The sequence below is a fragment of the Eretmochelys imbricata genome, chromosome 23, assembly GCF_965152235.1.
Source record: "Eretmochelys imbricata isolate rEreImb1 chromosome 23, rEreImb1.hap1, whole genome shotgun sequence".
NCBI lineage: Eukaryota > Metazoa > Chordata > Testudines > Cheloniidae > Eretmochelys > Eretmochelys imbricata.
In genome coordinates, this window is record NC_135594.1 from 9,648,254 (window position 1) to 9,667,541 (window position 19,288).

Genomic DNA, 19,288 nt, shown 5'->3' on the forward strand with positions numbered 1-19,288 from the left:
CCATCTGCAAGAGTGAGTGGTATCTGCTTTGAGCACTGAGCACTAGAGGGACGAATGGCCCAGGGCTGCGGGCTGGGTTCAATCTCCGACGCCAGCAATGTGATCTTCGGCGAGAGCCACAAAGGGTTGCAAACTGTAGATCCCCAAACCCCTGATCAGCTTCCCCCTCACCCTGTGGTGCCTGCTGGTTGGCATGTGCCCAGGCACTTAGCCCTGACCTCAGAGCTGTTGCCTGGCAAATCCCCAAACTGGGCCTGAGCTGGCTGGCCTTCGCAGACGATTGTCCCCTCCCCGCCCCCGCAACACAGCAAAGTTGGGGTCCTGCCTCCCCCCCTTGCACTCACTAGCCCAGGGTTTGTTGCAGTCACCTCCAAGTGGGGTGCCTGGTGTCAAGCCACTGCTCCAAAGGAGACTGAGGTGACGTCCGGTCATCTACCTCCCTGCTGCGTGCCCGGAACCCTGGGCCTGCGCAGGGCAGAGCAGCGTCTCCTCCACATTTGTTGGGGAAAAGGGGGATAGGGGGGTGACATAGCTCAGGTTCCTCACTCCCAGAGCAGGTTCACAGCTGGGCCCCAACCAGAGCTAGAGAATGGCTGAGCTCCCTCCTCGGCATTTGCTGGAGGGCAGCAGGGCACCGGAAGTTAGGCGTAGTCTAACAATGCCTAAGCCCCCTTTGTGAATCTCCCCCTCTCTGGGCTTGAGTGCCCATCTGTGCACTGGGGGAAAGGGGGAGCGTAAATACAGGCAGGGATGAGGCCATCAGATACTGCAGGGATGGGGCAGTCCTAGAAATAGTGAGTGAATGGGATTCAGAATAACAGCCGTGTTAGTCTGTATTGGCAAAAAGAAAAGGAGTACTTGTGGCACCTTAGAGACTAACCAATTTATTTGAGCATAAGCTTTCGTGAGCTACAGCTCACTTCATCGGATGCATACTGTGGAAACTGCAGAAGACATTATATACACAGAGACCATGAAACAATACCTCCTCCCATCCCACTCTCCTGCTGGTAATAGCTTATCTAAAATGATCACTCTCCTTACAATGTGTATGATAATCAAGTTGGGCCATTTCCAGCACAAATCCAGGTTTTCTCACCCTCCGCCCCCCCCCCCCCCCGCCACAAACTCACTCTCCTGCTGGTAATAGCCCATCCAAAGTGACCACTCTCTTTACAATGTGTATGATAATCAAGTTGGGCCATTTCCAGCACAAATCCAGGTTTTCTCACCCCCCCACCCCCATACATACACAAACTCACTCTCCTGCTGGTAATAGCTCATCCAAACTGACCACTCTCCTTACAATGTGTATGATTATCAAGGTGGGCCATTTCCAGCATAAATCCAAGTTTAACCAGAACGTCTGAGGGTGGGGGAGTAGGAAAAAACAAGGGGAAATAGGCTACCTTGCATAATGACTTAACCACTCCCAGTCTCTATTTAAGCCTAAATTAATAGTATCCAATTTGCAAATGAATTCCAATTCAGCAGTTTCTCGCTGGAGTCTGGATTTGAAGTTTTTTTGTTGTAAGATAGTGACCATCATGTCTGTAATTGCGTGACCAGAGAGATTGAAGTGTTCTCCGACTGGTTTATGAATGTTATAATTCTTGACATCTGATTTGTGTCCATTTATTCTTTTACATAGAGACTATCCAGTTTGACCAATGTACATGGCAGAGGGGCATTGCTGGCACATGATGGCATATATCACATTGGTGGATGTGCAGGTGAACGAGCCTCTGATAGTGTGGCTGATGTGATTAGGCCCTGTGATGGTGTCCCCTGAATAGATATGTGGGCACAGTTGGCAATGGGCTTTGTTGCAAGGATAGGTTCCTGGGTTAGTGGTTCTGTTGTGTGGTATGTGGTTGTTGGTGAGTATTTGCTTCAGGTTGGGGGGCTGTCTGTAGGCAAGGACTGGCCTGTCTCCCAAGATTTGTGAGAGTGTTGGGTCATCCTTCAGGATAGGTTGTAGATCCTTAATAATGCATTGGAGGGGTTTTAGTTGGGGGGCTGAAGGTGACGACTAGTGGCGTTCTGTTATTTTCTTTGTTAGGCCTGTCCTGTAGTAGGTGACTTCTGGGAACTCTTCTGGTTCTATCAATCTGGTTCTTCACTTCCGCAGGTGGGTATTGTAGTTGTAAGAATGCTTGATAGAGATCTTGTAGGTGTTTGTCTCTGTCTGAGGGGTTGGAGCAAATGCAGTTGTATCGCAGAGCTTGGCTGTAGACAATGGATCGTGTGGTGTGGTCAGGGTGAAAGCTGGAGGCATGTAGGTAGGAATAGCGCTGAGTAGGTTTCCGGTATAGGGTGGTGTTTATGTGACCATTGTTTATTAGCACTGTAGTGTCCAGGAAGTGGATCTCTTGTGTGGACTGGACCAGGCTGAGGTTGATGGTGGGATGGAAATTGTTGAAATCATGGTGGAATTCCTCAAGGGCTTCTTTTCCATGGGTCCAGATGATGAAGATGTCATCAATATAGCGCAAGTAGAGTAGGGGCGTTAGGGGACGAGAGCTGAGGAAGCGTTGTTCTAAATCAGCCATAAAAATGTTGGCATACTGTGGGGCCATGCGGGTACCCATAGCAGCGCCGCTGATCTGAAGGTATACATTGTCCCCAAATGTAAAATAGTTATGGGTAAGGACAAAGTCACAAAGTTCAGCCACCAGGTTAGCCGTGACATTATCGGGGATAGTGTTCTTGACGGCTTGTAGTCCATCTTTGTGTGGAATGTTGGTGCAGAGGGCTTACACATTGTAAGGAGAGTGATCACTTTAGATAAGCTATTACCAGCAGGAGAGTGGGATGGGAGGAGGTATTGTTTCATGGTCTCTGTGTATATAATGTCTTCTGCAGTTTCCACAGTATGCATCCGATGAAGTGAGCTGTAGCTCATGAAAGCTGATGCTCAAATAAATTGGTTAGTCTCTAAGGTGCCATAAGTACTCCATTTCTTTTTGAGTGAATGGGGTTCATTGTGACTTCTTGCCTGTATCTGGGGGCTCCCCCTGCTGTGGAGGGCAGTGGGGATGTTTAGTGAGGGTTGGTGGTTGTTCCTGCTAGTCCCCTGCCTCCCGCCTCCCAGCCTGCTGCCTTCTTGTCGCGGGCTGAGAGGTACAGCGCTGGCTTGCTCTGCCAGGGCTTTCCAGAACACCATGGCTCTGACCTCCATTTCCTTCCTTTCAATCTTAGTCCTCAAAGGCTTGCAGCAGGACAGCAAGTCCTCTGTCAGGTGCCTGGCTTTGCAAACCATGCTGATCCTCAAGGCCTGCAAGAAACACCGTCCAGCCCGCGCCAGCCTACGGACACTCTTGCACAGGATGAGACTGATGCATACAAGGAAGAACCCAGTCGTTGAAGTTGCCCAGCTGCCCCAGTAAAAGCCAGCCTCCCTACTCTCGGGGTTTGGTGCACCAGAGCCCGCCTGGAGCAGGGTGGAACACATCATGCCGCACCATGGCTTTCTCCCCATTGGACGCCTGCCCTGCCCAGCCACGTGAGTAGTTAACCGCTCAATAGCTTCTATCACCATGTACTTTTTGACAGGTTTCCATGCCCCATGTAGAGTTTACGTCCCGCCCTCCGTCCCCGTTTCCGGTCGTGTACATTTTTGGCACCATTAGCCCTTTTGAACATTTCTTTTGTATTATTTTTCTGAGTTTGGCTGGGGGAAGGTTGCGTGCTTGTGCTACAGTCAGGCAGGCAGAGCAACAGAAGGTCCATTTGCCTGGCCCTTGATCAGGGCAGGGCAGCAACCAAGTAGGCTGCCACTCCTGACGGTGGGGTGGCGGGGATAAGGGAACCCAGGTCCTCCCGCTCCACTTCGTCCCCGCCCAGGGCCCTAACAGCGTGCTGTGTTTTGACATATTTAGAGAAAAAGTATGAACGAGTAGAAAGAGAGGCTGTAGGGGGTTCGCGGCTCCCTCCCCATCCGTCTGGGCGGGAGACCACACCCCTCGCTACGATACTTCCGGGGTACCTTGGTTCAGGGGAAATAGCTCAGTGTTCATGGTTCTGGCCTGCAGTCAGGCCGACCAACGGTAGAGAGTCTGTTTGCCCGGGGCCCTCATTCAGGACAGGGCTGCTGTTGAGTAGGGGCTCTGGCCTACAGTCAGGCAGGCAGAGCAGCAGAAGGTCCATTTGCCTGGCCCTTGATCAGGGCGGGGCAGCAATCAAGTAGGGGGGCTCTGGCCTACAGTCCGGCAGAGCCGTTGCAGTCTGGGGGAGGTTAGCTCTCTGGTGGGAGAGTCAGCACAACCGTCTGGCGTCCTGATTCAGGCGGGTGCCAGACCAATCAGGTCTCCTGACAACCAAGTGGGGAGGCTGCTACTCCTGACGGTGGGGTGCTGGTGGTCGGGGAACCCAGGCCCTCTCGCTCCACTGCGTCCCAGCCCAGGGCCCTAACAGCCGTGGAGCGGTCCGCCACTGCGTCAGTGGGGAAAATCCAACAGCAACACACTGGCCGGCTTGTTGTCAATAACACAGCTGAACCCAATTCGGCTGCCCTGGGCTCCTTGCTACACGCCCATTCCGTGTGTACATGGGTTCAGGGGTGGCAGGTTTGTAGAAATTTTGGTGGTGCCTAGAACCTTCCCCTACTTCGCCCCCCTGCCCAAGGCTCCGGGAGGGAGTTTGGGTGAGGAAGGACGTCTGGGGTGCAGGCCCTAGGCTTAGGCAGAGTATTGGGGTGCAGGCTGCAGGCTCTGGGAGGGAGTTTGGGGATGGGAGGGGGTGCAGAGGGAGGGGGTGCAGGGCTGAGGGGTTTGGGAGGGGCTCAGGGCAAGAGTCAGCGTGTAGGGGGTGAGGGTTCTGTTTGGGGCTGGGAGGTTTGGGGGGTTAGAGAGGCTCAAGGCTGGGGCAGACGGTTGGAATGTAAGGAGATGAGGGCCCTGTCAAGGGCTGGAGATGAGGGGTTTGTGGTGTTGGAAGGGGCTCAGGGCTGGGGTTGGGGGGATGAGGGCTATGTCTAGGGCTGGAGATGAGGGGTTTGTGGTGTTGGAAGGGGCTCAGGGCTGGGGCAGAGGGTTGGGGTATGGGGGGATGAGGGCTCTGGCTAGGACTGGGATTAAGGTGTTTGGGGTGTTGGAGGGGCTCAGGGTGAGGGTTAAGGGTGTGGTGGAGAGGTGAAAGCTCTGGCTGGGGGTGTGGGCTCTGGGGTGGGGCAGGGCTGGCGATGAGTTTAGGGTGCAGGCAGGCTGCTCCGGGATAGGGGCCAGAGAGGAGGACTCCCCCCAGCCCTTTCCCTGCCGGCAACAGCGAGCTCTGGGGGAGGACAGTGAGTGGCAGCCCCACCAGCTTCTCAGTGTCCCTGGCATCTGGCAGCCCCTCTGGGTCTCTGTCAGGATAGCGCTCTCTGTTCGGTCCGTGCTTCCACAGCGGGGAAGAGACATGCTGCTCATCTGGCAGCTCTCTCCCATCTGAGCTGGAGGCCCAGCCTTTTATAGTGCCGCTTCCTGCCCCGCCCCTCTGCTGCCATGGGTGTCCCGGTTCTGCCCACCAGGGGGTGTTCGCAGCTCCCTCCCAGGCTGCCAGGGCAGGAGAACACGCCCCCTCATGACAGAGGCCTTAAAGGAGTTTTAAAGGAAAGGAGTTTTAAAAAAAGAAAGATTGCTTAGCCTTAGAAGAAAAAAGGAAAGAAAGGTGATTTTAAATAGAAGGAAGAGGGGAAACTATAGAAAGCAACAAGAGAGAGGAGTATGTTTTATAGATTAGTAAGAACGTGGTAAAAGGTTATTGTTGTTGGGACTAAAAAATAATAAGAGTAAAAAAATTGAAATCAATTTTAAAAAGCAAAGGCTCATTAAAGAAAAGAGGAAACTCTAAAGGGAGGTTGAGAAGGTCGGGTGAAAGAAATCACACGGCCGAAAAATGAGCTAGAGATCCTGTGTCAGTGACACAGGGCTGTGTAAAGTACAGAAAACAGAAAGAGAGAGAAAGATCCTTTTCTGTTACTAAGCAGAACACAGAGCTGTGCAAAAGAGAGAAAGATCCTTTTTTTGGTTAGTGAGAGAAGGAGAATATAGAAAACAGGAAGAGATCCTTTTTGGTTAGTGAGACAAGGAAAGTATAAAGAAAAGGAGTCCTTGTGGCACCTTAGAGACTAACAAATTTATCTGAGCAGAAGCTTTCATGAGCATCCAATGCGTTGGTCTCGAAGGTGCCACAAGTCCTCATTTTCTTTTTGCGAATACAGATTAACACGGCTGCTACTCTGAAACCTGTCATTATACAAGGAAAGTATAGCAAGCTGCAGGGGGCGGAGGGGAGGGGGAAGAGAACTTACCCTTCATAGAATCATAGAATATCAGGGTTGGAAGGGACCTCAGGAGGTCATCTAGTCCAACCCCCTGCTCAAAGCAGGACCAATCCCTGACTAAATCATCCCAGCCAGGGCTTTGTCAAGCCTGACCTTAAAAACTTCTAAGGAAGGAGATTCCACCACCTCCCTAGGTAACACATTCCAGTGTTTCACCACCCTCCTAGTGAAAAAGTTTTTCCTAATATCCAACCTAAATCTCCCCCGCTGCAACTTGAGACCATTACTCCTTGTTCTGTCATCTGCTACCACTGAGAACAGTCTAGAGCCATCCTCTTTGGAACCCCCTTTCAGGTAGTTGAAAGCAGCTATCAAATCCCCCCTCATTCTTCTCTTCCGTAGACTAAACATCCCAAGTTCCCTCTGCCTCTCCTCAAAAGTCATGTGTTCCAGTCCCCTAATCATTTTTGTTGCTCTCCGCTGGACTCTTTCCAATTTTTCCACATCCTTCTTGTAGTGTGGGGCCCAAAACTGAACACAGTACTCCAGATGCGGCCTCACCAGTGTCGAATAGAGGGAAACGATCACGTCCCTCCATCTGCTGGCAATGCCCCTACTTATACATCCCAAAATGCCATTGGCCTTCTTGGCAACAAAGGCACACTGTTGACTGATATCGAGCTTCTCGTCCACTGTAACCCCTAGGTCCTTTTCTGCAGAACTCCTGCCGAGCCATTTGGTGCTTAGTCTGTAGCGGTGCATTGGATTCTTCCATCCTAAGTGCAGGACTCTGCACTTGTCCTTGCTGAACCTCATCAGAGTTCTTTTGGCCCAATCCTCCAATTTGTCTAGGGCCTTCTGTAGCCTATCCCTACCCTCCAGCGTATCTACCTCTCCTCCCAGTTTAGTGTCATCTGCAAACTTGCTGAGGTGCAATCCACACCATCCTCCAGATCATTTATGAAGACATTGAACAAAACCGGCCCAAGGACCGACCCTTGGGGAACTCCACTTGATACCAGCTGCCAACTAGACATCGAGCCATTGAGCACTACCCGTTGAGCCTGACAATCTAGCCAGCTTTCTATCCACCTTATAGTCCATTCATCCAGCCCATACTTCTTTAACTTGCTGGCAAGAATACTGTGGGAGACCGTGTCAAAAGCTTTGCTAAAGTCAAGGAACAACACGTCCACCGCTTTCCCCTCATCCACAGAGCCAGTTATCGCGTCATAGAAGGCAATTAGATTAGTCAGGCATTATTTGCCCTTGGTGAATCCATGCTGACTGTTCCTGATCACTTTCCTCTCCTCTAAGTGCTTCAGAATTGATTCCTTGAGGACCTGCTCCACGATTTTTCTAGGGACTGAGGTGAGGCTGACCGGCCTGTAGTTCCCAGGATCCTCCTTCTTCCCTTTTTTAAAGATGGGCACTACATTAGCCTTTTTCCAGTCGTCCGGGACTTCCCCCGATCGCCATGAGTTTTCAAAGATAATGGCCAATGATTCTGCAATCACATCCGCCAACTCCTTTAGGACTCTCGGATGCAACGCATCCGGCCCCATGGACTTGTGCTCGTCCAGCTTTGCTAAATAGTCCCGAACCACTTCTTTCTCCACAGAGGGCTGGTCACCTCCTCCCCATGCTGTGCTGCCCAGTGCAGTAGTCTAGGAGCTGATCTTGTTCGTGAAGACAGAGGCAAAAAAAGCATTGAGTACATTAGCTTTTTCCACATCCTCTGTCACTAGGTTGCCTCCCTCATTCAGTAAGGGGCCCACACTTTCCTTGACTTTCTTCTTGTTGCTAACATACCTGAAGAAACCCTTCTTGTTACTCTTAACATCTCTTGCTAGCTGCAACTCCAGGTGTGATTTGGCCTTCCTGATTTCACTCCTGCATGCCCGAGCAATATTTTTGTCTCCTCCCTGGTCATTTGTCCAATCTTCCACTTCTTGTAAGCTTCTTTTTTGTATTTAAGGTTAGCAAGGATTTCACTGTTAAGCCAAGCTGGTCGCCTGCCATATTTACTATTCTTTCTACACATCGGGACGGTTTGTCCCTGTAACCTCAATAAGGATTCTTTAAAATACAGCCAGCTCTCCTGGACTCCTTTCCCCCTCATGTCATTCTTCCAGGGGATCTTGCCCACCAGTTCCCTGAGGGAGTCAAAGTCTGCTTTTCTCAAGTCCAGGGTCCGCATTCTGCTGCTTTCCTTTCTTCCTTGTTTCAGGATCCTGAACTCGACCATCTCATGGTCACTGCCTCCCAGGTTCCCATCCACTTTTGCTTCCCCTACTAATTCTTCCCTTGCGGCTGCCCCCGGGGAAAGAGGGAGCTCCCAAGGCTCACAGCCCCCAGCATGGTTATCTCTGCCTCTCGGGCGGACCAATCAGAAACTGTTCTACAGCTGCATCATAGAATGCATTTTCCTGAACCAATCCTATCAACCCAAGATTTTTGAACAAGAACCCTCTCCCTCCCCTCCCTGCCCCTCCCCTCACCACCCACCTCCTTTAACTGCCTTATTCTTATCTAAAAAAACAGGCCCCAAGCACCTTTCCCACTAGATCGATCGATAGATAGATAGATAGATAGATAGATAGATAGATAGATAGATAACCCCATTGGCTTTAAGGCCTTTTAAATTTTATGGGACTTTTCCCACTGGGGCTGACAAACAACAAAAATAATTTTGGGGGTTTTTAGAGAGTGTTCCCTGTTTTAAAATTCCACAGTTCAGTTAGGGCTTGTCTACACTGCCACTTACAGCGCTGAAACTTGCACCGCTCAGGGGTGTGAAAAAACACCCTCCTGAGCTAGAGCCGCGAGGACACTGCCACCTTAAAGCGTTGTCGCAGCAGCGATTTCACGTGGGCAGTGTAGACTCCTTCTTAAGAGCTTAAACCAGTTCGTGTTACAAAGGGGCCTCTTTATTTCACTAGAGAACAAGGGAGTTCATTTCAAGGGTTACAAATGTGTTAAATAGATTGTGAATGGTAATATTGCTTTCTCTTTACCATTAACGTTCCTGTAAACAGGTGTTGATCTTACTAGTGTTCAGTAAAACTTGGCAGCCCCTTAGGTTTACATTTAGTTTTAATCCTCTGCCTTTCCTGCAAAAAAAATTTAAAAGCAGAAGGGCCTGCTTCAAATAGGTCAAATTTGGCCTTTGGTTTACACTTAAAAAATCACTAGGAAAGAAAAATGTGGGGGGGAGCGGGGGGGCGACAAATACCTTATCTCTGGTTTAAAAAAAAAAGCTAACTGGTTCACATAAGTTGCTTTTTCTTGTGTTTTGTAGAAATCCATACTTTCAAAAGGTGAGGTTTTTAACTATACCCTGATTTTTAAAGTTTTCTTTATAATTTCAAGGTAACCAAAAAAACCAACTTTCTCTTTTTGCATTCTTTGATATATTAAGTCCATTTAAACAGTTAAAAAAGAGCTTGTACCTGGGTCTCAGCACACGGACTGCAAACATTTAGAAACAAAGACAGTCTGATAATGCAACAAAAAATCATACTAAAATCCCTAAGTCAATAAAAACTTAATTTAACTTTAAGAAATTACTTTTGTAAACTGCCTGTGGTTTTAACCCTGAGATGCTTCTTTATTTTACACTCTTAATAAGTTCAAAGGGTGTCTTTTGAAAAGCAATCTGCTGTGGGTTCTTGTTTGTTTTAAATTCATACATGTTCTGGCCATCTTTATAGTGAAACAACTTTGGTCACAGGACATGCGAACTAAACAGGGGAAGGCAGCTATTTTTAAATCCTGCTTCATGCAGATTTTCTATGACAGGCCTAAAGCAAACTTGTTTGTCCTGGTTTACATTTCAAAAAAACATGAGAAAAGAAGAAGAACGTATGTGTGTGTATGTTGGGAACAGAACAAGCCCCTTATCTCTGTCAGAACTTTTTCACATCAGCTGCTTTTTCTTCTTTTTTGTCTAAATCCAAACCTTAAAAACATGAGGGTTTTAACTGTACCCTGATTTTTAAAGCTTTCTTTACAATTTAAAGGTAAAGCTGTTTTGGTTTGGGTCTCTTTTTGTATTCTTTTATATAGTAAGTTTATTTAAAGAGTTAAGAAAAAGATTTTGTAAATGGTGATATGGCCATTCCCATTTCTGTAACCAGGAGGCTTTGAAATCTACATGCCTGTTTCCTTTAATTAACTTTACGGCCCTGGCTTTTGCTTAATGGTAACTAGACATCTTTTGAAAAGAAACTGGCTAATTCAAAAATGCCCCTGTCAAACTTATTACTAAAATGCTTTTTGTCTTCTTAGAAACACAAAGTACAAATGAAAAAGCCTTTTTGCTTTTATAAAGCATTACTTTTAATACAGCCTCTAGACCCAAAACAAACACAGAAGCATGCATTTATGTCTCAGCCCTTGGGCTGCAAACATTTAAGAACAAAAGCAGTCTGATAATGCAACAAAAATCTAAAATGTTTAATAAGCTTAATATAACTTTCATCATGTGTTAAAACTGTTACGGCATTTTTAAAAGGTGCATTTTTATTCCACTCCAAAACACAGCCTTGTTTTTTTCCGGTGAACAGGAGGTTTAAAGTCATGGCACTGTTTCCTTAGGTCCTGTCTACGCTGGCAAGTTGCAGCGCGGTAAAGCAGCTTTCTGCACTGCAACTGGTGAGGTGTACGCACGGCCACGCCACTCAGGGCGCGGAAACAGGGCAGTTGCAGCGCTTTAAAAAAAGCCCTGCACAGTTTAAAAAACTTTCTGCACTGGGGCTACAGGGCTGCGGTGCCAGTGTAGACACCGAGGTCGATTACGGCGCTGCGATTGGCCTCCGGGAGATGTCCCACAATGCCTGCTCTCGCCTCTCTGGTCATCGGTTTGAACTCTACTGCCCGGCCCTCAGGTGACCATCCATCATCCCCACTCCGTAAACTCCTTTGCCATTTTGAAAGTCCTCTTCCTGTTTGCTCAGTGATGAGTGCAGCACATCTTTCCAGGTGGCCAGGCCTGCTCCACGCACCAGGCGATCCACCTGCTTGGAGCTATGCTGAGCTGCTGGACCTCATCAGCATTTGGGGAGAGGAGGCTGTACAGTCCCAGCTGCACTCCGGACGTAGCAATTATGATACCTACTGTGACGTTATTGACTTGAACTGGGACCATATAGATCATTGTTGCAACCAAGGTCCTGTAGTGGCACCAAATCTTGTATAAAGGGGGGTCCAATAAGGTGTCTAAGGCAAGGTTATGCTTTGCTGGTTATGATTATGCTCTCTATATGTTTGTGTCATTTTTGTATTTTAAGTTATAAGTATTGACTCTGTACTGTCTGTGGTTCAAACTTGTACTATGCTTCTGGGTGACACCCCAGACAAGTTCAAAAGGAGTACTTGTGGCCCTTAAAGACTAACAAATTTATTTGAGCATAAGCTTTCGTGAGCTACAGTTCACTTCATCGGATGCAATGTCTAGCCTGCTTGATGACCGATTAAGGACCATCAGCTACACAACTGATCCATTGAAAGAAGGCAGACAAGCCTTGGGACTCAGCACGGTGTGCAGGGACCTGCCTATGGACAGAACTGTGAGGTTTTTCCAGGCCACGTGATGGACAGCTTGTTTTGGGACAAAGAAAGAAGGACCACATGGCAAGAGAATATAAAAAGCTGCTGCAGCTCCTCCATCTTGTCTTCAGTCCTGCTTCATCCCTCTGGAGGGACTTTGCTACACTGAAGCTTTGAACCAAGAACTGAAAGACGCATCCCAGCTGTGGATGTTCTCCAGAGACTTGATTTGAACCTGCAGTTTATTCTGTCGCTGCCACAAGCCTGAACCAAGAACTTGGCCATGACTGTATGTCATTGATTTCATTTCACCAATTCTAGCTCTCATCTATAGCTTTTTCCTTTTATGAACAAAACCTTTAGATTTTAGATTCTAAAGGATTGGCAACAACGTGATTTGGGACAAGATCTGATTTGTATATTGACCTGGGTCTGGGGCTTGGTCCTTTGGGATCAAGAGAGCCTTTTTTCTTTTCCTGGGGTATTGGTTTTCATAACCATTTGTCCCCATAACAATTGGTGATCCTGGGAAACTGGGGTGTCTAAGGGAATTGCTTGTGTGACTTGTGGTGAGCCAGTGGGGTGAGACCAAAGTCTGCTCTGTTTGGCTGATTTGGTTTGCCTTAGAGGTGGAAAAGCCCCAGCCTTCGGCTGTAACTGCCCTGCTTGAAGCAGTTTGTCCTGAACTGGCACTCTCAGTTGGGTCCCACCAGAACCAGCATCATTACACCTACGGACAGATTTCACGATGCAAGACAGAAAGGGGCGATGACCGGGACACACGGCAATTTAGGATGAAAGTGAAGGAGCTGCGGAACGCCGAGCACAGGGTGCGGGAGGCAAACCGCCACTCCGGTGCTGCGCCTATGAGCTGCCGGTTCTCCAAAGAGCTGGACGTGATACTCCGCGGCGACCCCACCTCCATTGCGAACACCACTGTGGATACTTCGGTGGCTCGCATGTCAGTTGAGAGTGGACCGAGCCAGGAGGAGGAAATCTTGGACGAGGATGTGGAGGGGGACCCAGAGGCAGAAGATGACTTGGAGGTCAGAGAGGCAGGCCTGAACCATTAACACTGGGCTAATTTTCCCCTGAACCAAGGTACCCCGGAAGTATCGTAGCGAGGGGCGTGGTCTCCCACCCTGATGGACGGGGAGGGAGCCGCAAACCCCTTACAGCCTTTCTTTCTACTTGTTCATACTTTTTCTCTAAATATGTCAAAACACAAGAACGCAACCTTCCCCAGGCCAAACACAGAAAACAATACAAAAGAAATGTTCAAAAGGGCCGACGGCGCCAAAAACGTACACGACCGGAAAAGGGGATGGAGGGCGGGACGTAAACCCTACACAGGGTGCGGAAACCTGTCAAAAAGTACACAGTGATGAAAGCTCTCGAGCAGTTAACTAGTCACGTGCAAACCCCTCTGTACATAGCAATCCCCCGTGTACATAGCAATCCCCCCTGTACATAGCAATCCTCTGTTTCATTTTGATGCTTTTTGATGTATTGTTCTGCTTTTATTTGATATATTAAATAACTGTATTTACTGTGATCCATTGAGGTATAAATGATCTACACGCCTTGTCCTGTACAGAACACACAGACGGCTCCCCTGGATCCCACAACCCACACAGGGAGAAAACTGTCGCAAGCGTCGGCATCTCCAAAATCGTATCAGGGCAAGAAAAGGCACCTGCTATTTCCCACCCTCGTACAGTGTAGACACGGGGTGAGGGCGAGACCCAGTGACCCCGGTTAGTCCTGCTCCATCTCTGCCATCTGGGTTTCCATCGACAGCTGTTCACACTCGAAACGCAGGGCGGGGTGAGGTTCGCCCATCAGCCAAAGAACCTTAATGTAAAGCAGCGCGCTCCTGCCAGTGCCCGTGGCAGATCCCCCATTCGAAGGGTGTGATCATTTCCGCCCTGAGATGGACAAGACCTCATGTCCTGGTGTTAGGGGGCGCTGTGCTCTGTACCCCACATATCCCCCCTCTCCCTGCTCCCCAGCCTGGTGTTAGGGGATGCTGTGCTCTGGATCCTACATATTCCCCCAGCTTCCAGGCCCCCTGGCCGGCATTAGGGGGCGCTGTGCTCTGTACCCTACACCCCCATCTCTCAGCCCCCCTGCCAGGTGTTAGAGGGCGCTGTGCTCTGTATCATATGCATCTCCCAGCCCTCCTGCCCGGCCTTAGGGGGTGCTGTGCTCTGTACCCTACACATCCCCAGCCCCCAGCCTGGTGTTAGGCAGTTTCTAGTGTCTGTGAACTTACTGCATGTACCGGAGTCTATCGGCGCATGCTGGGTGCCACGCGCTGTGGGTATGGACAGGGCCCGACGCTGGAACCTGACCTGAAGGTGGGATTGGCCACTGTCCTGGTGGTTAGGACACAGGCAGGTAGTAGAGGGGCTCTGTACGGGGACCCGATTCTGCCTTTGTGTCTGGCCGATCCCTTCTAATGAGGCTGAACCTGCCCATCTCCCCAGACTCAGCATAGCACAGGACTTGGGGGGCACCTGGTGGCAAAGTGGCCTCATTCCCCACCGTACAGGCAGAGGTCATTCAGCTGGTGATAGCCCTTCTCTCAAGCCCCCAAGCACCTGTGTGTCATGGCTGCCTGCAGGAGTTCAGGACCAACAACTGCCTGGGGGGAGGGAACAGGGCCTGGCTAGGCAGGGGCTCAAACCGGGGAGTGTCAGTTTGGATCCCCAGCTAGCCGTTGGGGTGCAACACGGTGGGCGGGGGTGGGGATCAACTCCAGCCGGTTCATCATAAATCCTGTCCCTGAGGCCTCAGTAGAAATGGGATGTTCCCCTGGCAGTATGCAGGTGCGAAGGACTTGAGAGGGAGGTGGCAGACGTGCCTTTTTGATGGCAGTCCCTGAGCACACGGTTCCCAGCATTGCCCTCCTGCCGTTTCTCTCTGGAGCCCTCGCCCTGCACCCTGGCCTGTGTGTTCTCAGGCAGCTGCGTGCTGCCAGGTGCCCATCCCCAGCGTGGAGTTCCTGGTTTAATGGCAGGGGACAGGGACTGGGAAGGAAATGTACTGCCATGCCAAGACTGGGAACGGGCTGGTGATAATGCCCTGGGGTGCCTGGCATGTCAATACCCAGCGGGGCCAGGAGCCAAGCCCCCCCTGGAGCCATCTGTCAGGCCCTGGGTCCGTCCTGTGCTGGGCTCTCTCCTGCCTGACATTGGCAACAGTCTTAGGCTGCTCCAGCCCTGCTCCTTGTCCTCCTCCAGCCCTGCTCTCGCTCCAGCCTCGCTCCACCCACGCCCCGGCCTCCTGAGTCCAGCTCCAACCACGAGGCCTGACCACCTCCAGCACCTTCGCTGACACTATCACTTCCAGAGGGAATGGCACTGAGGTTGCCGGGGGAACAGGCATTCTCCGTCTGCCCGGAGCCATTGTTCCATTCCCCAGGACAGTCCGATGCCAGGACAGTCCCCCTGAGCTCTGGAGAGGACTAGAGGTGCCTTTGGACACCTGCCGTGCAGCTACTGGAGAGTCAGCAGAATTGCCCGGAGACAGCCACGCTTGCCTCCCAGCCCGGGAAGCCCAGAGGCCCGGAGCGTAGACGTCTCTCAGAGCATCTCTGCTAGCAGGAGACACTGGGTGAGGAAAGGAGCCCCACCGCCCCCGCCCCCAAAGCAGGGGCCATTCAGAAGACCCAGTGTGGGGGGAATAGGGCTATGTCTGTACAATGTCTAGCACCGCGGGGCCCTGATCCGGGACTGAGGCCCCTGGGCACTACAGAAATACAAAGGAGAACAGCAGGGCTGGAGGATTTATAGGCTCCATTTGAGGAGGGCTGGTTGCGTTGAGCCAGCAGTGAGTCCCCAGTAACACACAGCTCCGCTAGTGAGGGAAGATCTGTTTCATCTTCCCTACCTAGCACAGTTCACAGCTTAGCACTGACCAGCTTGCAAGGATCCTGGCGGGCCCTGGTATGGTTGGAGCAGCATTTTCAATGTTCGGGAAAAGCGAGATCTGTGCAATAGGCAACGTAGCTCCATCTGGGCACCAGCCAGCTCCTGTGCCCCAGAGAACTCCCACAGCTCCCACTGAACCAGGGACGAAGGGGGCAGGAGGTTGGAAGAGAAGGTACCAGCCTGGGACCCAGGAGACCCATGTTCATTTCTCAGCTCTGCCACAGATGCTCTGTTTGGCTTCGGGCTAGTCCATTATTCCCTCTGTGCTGCGGTTCCCTGCCTCTACAGTGGGGGTAGCAGCCAGGCCCTGCCCTGCAGGGGGCAGTTAGAATAAATGCAATTGAGATTGGGCAGTGCTCGAATGCCAGGGGGATGAGGGCCAGGATGGTGCCTAAGACAGACTGAAAGCAAGGGGGAGCTACAGAGCCGGTGGTGAGAGGGGTTTGGCCTTTGACAATCTGCTCTGAGTACCAGGGCTGCCAGACCCCAGGCAGCCACTGGCATTGCCAGACCTCCCTCATCAACGGTGCTGCTGCTCTCCCCGCTTCTCGGAGTCACTACCTCCCCCTGGGCTGACACCCCCGCAGCAATCATCTCCTGGGGTGCCGTGGCACTGAGCGTTAGCAAGGCCTGAGACTCAGTTGGGCGTGGTGGGGGGGCAGGGGGAGGCTGCTATTAAAGCAGCTTCTGCGTCGTTGCAGCGGTGGGAGAGGAAGCAGAGACGGGACCGTTTTACACCCCATGGCCAAAGCACCTGGCAGCTTGGGACCGTTGGGTTCTAACACCAGCCCTGGGAGGGGAGTGGGTGTGATGAAGTGGGACTGTTCTTAATGTTTCCTCTGAATATTGTGGGGGTGCCTCAGTTTCCCCTAGGCAGTTCTTAAGTATCTAGGTGGTGGGGTAAGGGTGTCTGATCATTGCAGAGCCCTAGAGGGCAGGTGTGTGCAGGGGTCTGGACACAGAGAATGGCCGACACCCTGTTTCCTGGCAACTGATGGCCTGGGCCCTTCCCCCCTGCAAGGTGAGAGCGAAAGGGTTGGAGAACAAAGGAATCCGGTGACCTCCTGGCCCGGGGAAAGGGACAAAGCCCAGAGCAGGGCGGAGGCTGGAGATAGTTTCACTTTGGGGCTGGCTGGGGACATTGAGTGAAGTGCAGATGTGGTTCTCTGGCTCACTGCCGCCCAAAATGAACCCAGCTGAGGGCTCCTGTTCTCTGCACCTACAAGCTCTGTGTTAGACCATGTTCCTGTCGTCTAATAAACCTCTGTTTTACTGGCTGGCTGAGAGTCACGTCTGACTGTGAAGTTGGGGTGCAGGACCCTCTGGCTTCCCCGTGGGAAGTGCACGGAGGGGCAGAGGATGCTGAATGCTCCGAGGTCAGACCCAGGAAGGTGGAAGTTGTGTGAGCTTTGTGTCCTGAAGACCGGCTGCTCACAGAAAGGAGACTTCCCCAGAGTCCTGACTGGCTTCGTCTGAAGCAGTTCCAGAGTATCACCAGGAGGCCCCATGACAGTGGGGTCTAGTGGTTAGAACGGGGGGCTGGGAGCCAGGATTCCTGGGTTCTATCCCAGCCCTGGAAAAGGGATAGGAAACCCCTACCTGGATATGTCACCATATCACAAAACCCACCACCCCTGGCTCAGATTGACCGCCCCAGTGTGGATGCTGCCTTGGATTTGCATCGCCAGGGCACCATCTCGCTATTATTTTGCACCACTTGCATTTCATAGAATCACAGAATATCAGGGTTGGAAGGGACCTCAGGAGGTATCTAGTCCAACCCCCTGCTCAAACCAGGACCAACCCAAAAATAAATCATCCCAGCCAGGGCGTTTTCAAGCCAGGCCTTAAAAACTTCTAAGGATGGAGATTCCACCACCTCCCTAGGGAACCCATTCCAGTGCTTCACCAACCTCCTAGTGAAATAGTGTTTCCTAATATCCAACCTAGACCTCCCCCACGGCAACCTGAGACCATTGCTCCTTCTTCTGTCATCTGCCACCACTGAGAACAGCCGAGCTCCATCCTCTTTGGAGCCCCCCTTCAGGTAGTTGAAGGCTGCTATCAAACCCCCCCTCACTTTTCTCTTCTGCAGACTAAATAACCCCAGTTCCCTCAGCCTCTTCTCGTGCGTCATGTGCCCCAGCCCCCTAATCATTTTCATTGCCCTCTGCTGGACTCTCTCCAATTTGTCCACATCCCTTCTGCAGTCGGGGGATCAAAACTGGACGCAATACTCCAGATGTGGCCTCACCAGTGCCAAATAGAGGGGAATAATCTCGTCCCTCGATCTGCTGGCAACACTCCTATTAATGCAGCCCAATATGCCTTTGGCCTTCTTGGCAACAAGGGCACTCTGCTACTCATCTCCAGCTTCTCGTCCACTCTAATCCCCAGGTCCTTTTCTGCAGAACTGCCGCTTAGCCAATCGGTCCCCAGCCTGTAGCAGTGCCTGGGATTCTTCCGTCCTAAGTGCAGGACTCTGCACTTGTCCTTGTTGAAACTCATCAGATTTCTTTTGGCCCAATCCTCCAATTTGTCTAGGTCACTCTGGACCCTATCCCTACCCTCCAGTATATCTACATCTTCCCCCAACTTAGTGTCATCTGTGAATTTGCTGAAGGTGCAATTAATCCCATTATCCAGATCATTGATAAAGATGTTGAACAAAACCGGCCCCAGGACCGACCCCTGGGGCACTCCGCTTGATACCGGCTTCCAACTAGACATCAAGCTGTTGATCACTACCCATTGAGTCCGACAATCTAGCCAGTTTTCCATTCACCTTATAGTCCATTCATCCAATGCATACTTTTTTAACTTGTTGGCAGTAATACTTTGGGAGACCGTATCAAAAGCTTTGCCGTATCGCAACCACCACTTTCCCCATATCTACAGAGCTAGTTATCTCATCATAGACGGCATGACTTGCCCTTGGTGAATCCACGTTGGCTGTTCCTTATCACCTTCCTCTTCTCCAAGTGGTTCAAAATGGATCCCTTGTGGACCTGCTCCATGAATTTGCCGGGGACTGAAGTGAGGCTGACCAGGCTGTAATTCCCCGGGTTCTTCTTTTTCCCTTTTTTAAAGATGGGCACTATATTTGTCTTTTTCCAATCATCCGGGACCTCCCCCGATCACCATGAGTTTTCAAAGATAATGGCCAATGTCTCTGCAATCACATCAGCCAAGTCCCTCAGCACCCTTGGATGCATTAGATCTGGTTCCAGGAGCTTGTGCACGTCCAGCTTTTCTAAATAGTCCTTAACCTGTTCTTTCACCACTGAGGGCTGCTCACCTCCTCCCCATACTGTGTTGCCCAGTGCCGCAGTCTGGGAGCTGACCTTCTCTATGAAGACTGAGGCAAATAAAGCATTGAGTACTTCACCTTCTTGCACATCATGTGCCACTAGGCTGCCTCCCACTTTCAGTAAGGGGCTCACACATTCCCTGACCTTCTTCTTGTTGCTAACATACCTGTAGAAACCCTTCTTGTTACCCTTCACATCCCTTGCTAGCTGCAACTCCAGTTGTGCCG